This window comes from Portunus trituberculatus, chromosome 18 (assembly GCF_017591435.1).
Source record: "Portunus trituberculatus isolate SZX2019 chromosome 18, ASM1759143v1, whole genome shotgun sequence".
In the NCBI taxonomy this organism is placed as follows: Eukaryota; Metazoa; Arthropoda; class Malacostraca; order Decapoda; family Portunidae; genus Portunus; species Portunus trituberculatus.
In genome coordinates this window covers 23,923,486-23,928,485 of record NC_059272.1, presented here as the reverse complement: position 1 = coordinate 23,928,485, position 5,000 = coordinate 23,923,486, and the positions used below count along the sequence as shown (strand labels likewise).

Genomic DNA, 5,000 nt, shown 5'->3' with positions numbered 1-5,000 from the left:
GCCGTGGTTGGCGTGCGTTGTCCCGACGGCTTATATAATGAAACAATTTATCAGCCGTCATTATTTGTCGCGTCTGGCCATTAGCCGGGCTGATTAGCTAATTAACGAGACACAGTTTATAAATCAGGCTGCTCACACAGGCATTGCGAAGGATACACACACACACACACACACACACACACACACACACACACACACACACTTATTTATTAACATTTTTACTCAACCAGTGTGAAATGGAGTGAAGGACAGGTAATTTGGTAGATAAGCAGAAAGTACAAGTGATAAGTCTACGTTGGAATAAATGCAGGAGGGAAGCCAGGACTGGGTGGGGTGGGTGACAGGGAAAATGAGAACGGGAGAGACGGGCGGAGTGAGTGGTCTGGTAGGAATGGAGTACTGGTGATGAAAAAAATAGTTGTGTAATTATATATAAACTCTGTTATTGTCCATCATCCTCAAAACACCTCATTGTGTTTTGTTATGAACACCTCACAGACTTGCCCAGATTATTAGTGGCTTCAGATCAAACGTTCCTCATTTATACCTTATTTTATCTTGATAAGGACACAAAGTTAGCATGATGAACCTTATCGCTGCAGGACAAGGTTTTCTCAGTAGTTTGTTGTTTGAAGCTAGTCATGACCTACTTGTGTTGATTTACTTTCCACCACTGTCATAGTTAGTTTTATTTTTTTTATTAACCACTCTAGTTTTAAGCGAATAAGTGCCCACGTAGCCCTATTTTTACTCATTAGACAATCATTAAAACATTGCATAGTTTCCCTTCCCCTTGTTCCTTCTTCTCCCTGCATTTCATCTCTTCCCATCCTCTCTGCCTTATTTTTTATTACTGTTCCGTTTTCCTTTATTTTACTTTATTTTATTTTTTGTTTAGATAAAACATTAAGAACAATATATTTTTTTCACGTTTGATATATCTTGTGTGTGTGTGTGTGTGTGTGTGTGTGTGTGTGTGTGTGTGTGTGAGTTTGTTATATCCATTACATACTTGTAGGTATCAGCATTCTTATCAGATAGTTTCTACTTGTCCCATTAATATTCTCATGCAAGTTTTGTATTTTCCAGGTGAGCCTGCAATTGGCGTCGAGCGGAGGGGAATTGGAATGAGGTGTTCGTCAGACATTAAGCAGCGAGGGAAGAGGAGTCAGGAGGGAGTTTCTTGTCTCGAGGTGTGTCACGTTGCCTCACTGTTTGTAATCTCTCTTTCCATTACTTTAGTCTCACAAACAGAAGATGAACGAGGGAAGACGCAATATTTTTTACAAGTTAGACTAAGTTCAGCCGTTTTTGTTGAGCGACAAAGAGAACAACTAGTAATTAGCTGAGAGAAAATTGTAAATAAAAGTTTGTATATATGATTATGATACATAAAGTGAACATATAGAGATGAACACTGTACATTGGTTGACAAATTTTGCTCTCTATTATTATGAACCCAAACATTATCGTGAGTACAAAACAAAAAGATTAAAAAGTCTTTAATGCATCGTAGATTGAGAAGTCCCGATGTTACACTCACAAGACGGGAGACAAAGAGACGCCGTGAAGCATCTCTCGAGAAACACGACAGACAAACACATGTAAATATCCATTAAGCTTCTTAGTCCATCAGACAAGGAGAAGCTACTCATATTGGGGTGACTTTGTGCTTCTTTTTGTCCTCGTTTCTTCATGACGCGAAAGATCAGTGCATATATTTGATTGGGTTTTGCTGAAGAAGAGATGACGCAGTCTTGTCTTCGCTATTGAAAGAGGAGACAAGGGGAGTGATGGAAGGGTTGAAGGGCTGAAAGGGAACGGAGAAATGAAGGGGAATGAAGCAGATGAAAAGGAAATAAGAGAGAGAAAGATAAAGGGTAATAACAAAGATGCAGATGCAGAGGTTGAGGGTCACATGCAGATGTAACTATTTTTAAAGATTTTACATAATGTGAATGGAAGTCAGAGAGAGAGAGAGAGAGAGAGAGAGAGAGAGAGAGAGAGAGAGAGAGAGAGAGAGAGAGAGAGAGAGAGAGAGAGAGAGATTAGTTGGACGTCGAATTTCCTGCAGCTTCTTCGTCTTGCAAAACCTTATCTCCTTTTCCTTTTCCTTAATATTTATGCAACCAATCCCTCATCTGCAGTCCGCCTCGCTTTTACTTTCCTTCATGTTTTTGATGGGCATATCCTTGTTTTTCTCTCCTCCTCCTCCTCCTCCTCCTCCTCCTCCTCCTCCTCCTCCTCCTCTTCCTCCTCCTCCTCCTCTTTGTCTTCTTCCTCCTCCATGCAGTTCTCGTGAAAGCACCCCAATACAAACAGCTTCTGAAGACAATCCAGGCGATCAGAGTCTCTACGTGTCACCACTACATGCTCTGGCCACTGCTTTGCCTCACCTGTGCCTCACCTATATAGCTTCCCCACGCATCTGTACTCCATCTGTGTCTGCTTTTCTCGGGTGTTTGTTTTGTCTGCCATTCTCTGTGTCTTTTTTTGGTCAGATGTTTTTTCTGTGTCTGTCTTTGTTTGGTTGTGTTTCTGTTGTGTGTGTGTGGGGGGGGAGAGAGGGATAAAGAGAACACAACCGACCTACCCCACTTCAACCAAACTGAAAAACCTTACCACCACCACCAACGTACCACCACCAGCACCATCTTCCCTGTCCCTGGCTGGCTCCCTCACTCGCCTACTCGCCTCCCTTCCCAGAAACATAGCGTGTGTCTCGGCTCAGGGTGGATGCCAACAAAATCCAAGATTGTCCACAATACGCGTGCTGCCTCTCCCTCTTCCCCTTAGTTGACATGCAAAGCCCCGTCCAGAGATCCGTACGGGCGTCTTACGGGGGAGGAGAGGGAAAGAAAAGGCTCCGGGGCATAGGTACCTTTCCTCAACACACACACACACACACACACACACACACACACACACACACACACACACACACACACACACACACACACACACACACACACACACACACACACACACATAATGGGAGAGAGGACATTTTCCTATAGTCGTAACCAACTACCTTGCCCGTATGTGTGTGTGTGTGTGTGTGTGTGTGTGTGTGTGTGTGTGTGTGTGTGTGTGTGTGTGTGTGTGTATGAGGTAGGGGCAGGGGAGCGGCTTCCTGGCTGGCAGGTTCGGTACAGTTATTGGTTGTTTGGTATACATAGAAGCGTGGTATGAGAGAGAGAGAGAGAGAGAGAGAGAGAGAGAGAGAGAGAGAGAGAGAGAGAGAGAGAGAGAGAGAGAGAGAACTACAATGCTACTGTAACTTCGGTAAATCTTCGAAGAACTGCTTTAAATCGATTATTAGCAAACGAAATGAAGAAAACGCCTCCCCAATAAAAGACAAAACAAATGGAGGCGGATTAAAAAGGAGGCAGAGGGAAAATAAAAATCGACACGTATAGTAAGAAAAAAAGACGAAAAGAAAACACTGATAAAAAGGGGAAAGATAACGAAAAGCTGCGATAACGTGTAAGAATAAGAAAGGAAGAGAACGTAGTAGGAGGAAGAGAAAGACGAGTAGGAGGAGGAGGAGGAAGAGGAGGAGGAGGAGAAACAGAAGTAAATATTTAGTCTGGTTCTGTCTTTTTCAAGCTCGAATGATTGAGGAGTTTCAAAATACACCCTGATACGAGAAGAAGAAAAAAAACACTTTCTTCAAGGTTTCTTCTCCCTCACTAGTCCTGAAGACCAATGAATCGATATTGCCTCAACTAATATAAAGAAAAAACACTATTACTACTAACATTGCCACCATCACCATTTATATTCATAGTAACTGCTAATCTACCCATGTCAGTCTTTACATTTCACAGTTTTCGTATAGATTTTGCTTTCAAGGTAACATTATTTGGTATAGATTTAAAGTAAACAAACATTATTTCCTCTAGTAAATCGATACTGACCAAGAGGAATATAGAGAGAGAAGAAAAAGAAAAAGCTTTGACACAACACCGTTACTGGCACTACCAACACTACCTTGTATATTACTGTTACCTCTAAGTCCGCCTGTCCGTTGCTAAATTTCGCCGTTATAGGATAGATTCAGGTGTAAAAAAGTAACATTTTCTCTTTTTAGTGCGATAATGAAGTCACTTGTTTTTATTGGAGAACGAAAGTTATATTTTTGGTATTTACATCAGTATCCAGAGAGAGAGAGAGAGAGAGAGAGAGAGAGAGAGAGAGAGAGAGAGAGAGAGATGAATAAATGAATGGATGAATGAATGCATGTCAGAAAAGTTTGGAGCCGCCAGCATTGTACATACACGGCCTCAGTTTGCGTTTATTGTGGGATTGATTTACACACACACACACACACACACACACACACACACACACACACACACACACACACACACACACACACACACGGAGACATGAAGAAATAAATAGTAACATGATGAGGAAGAGCAATAAGAGGATAAGGAGGAGGAAGAAGAGGAAGAAAGAAAATTAAGGTAAAACACGATGCTCAATGTAGATGAGAGAGAGAGAGAGAGAGAGAGAGAGAGAGAGAGAGAGAGAGAGAGAGAGAGAGTGTGTGTATGTGAAGTGTTTTAAGTACTCTCCACCTCGACGCGTCCCTCTAACACAACACTCATTTTAACATAACACTCGTGGCCTTAGCAACACAAACTGGCTTATTGGTACTACCCTTAACCCATCCCTCCCTCTCCTTCTCTCTCTCTGTCCCCTGCACCGCCCCTTCATCACCCCTTCATTGCTCACTTTGTTGCTCCCTTCCATTTCCTGACTCTCCATTCCCATAGATTATTTTTTCTCCTGCACATTCTCATTATTGCTTCCTTGTCTTATCTCTGATCGCTACATTTCCACTTGGCTTTCGTTATGAAAACTACAGACACGTTTCACTTCTCTAATATGTTCTTCTGTTTCGCTTTGTTTCCTCCGCGTATGGGCTAGTTCCTTGCTATTCTTGTTATGGTTTTGCTCACTCTACATCTTCCAGTTTTCCAGTACATTTT

The 5,000-nt window shown here is 42.1% G+C and overlaps 1 protein-coding gene across 7 annotated transcripts in view; it reads left to right on the top strand.

Annotated features, from left to right (window-relative positions):
- Positions 1–5,000, top strand: part of LOC123505428 (discoidin domain-containing receptor 2-like) — a 633,236-nt gene that overhangs the window by 377,004 nt on the left and 251,232 nt on the right. The window contains exon 2 of one of the 7 annotated variants that reach the window (XM_045256694.1): positions 1,090–1,193. The exons of the other annotated variants lie outside the window; for them this stretch is intronic. The gene's annotated coding sequence lies outside the window, so the exon portion shown is untranslated. The remainder of the gene's footprint in view (positions 1–1,089; positions 1,194–5,000) is intronic. 7 annotated transcript variants of the gene reach the window in all.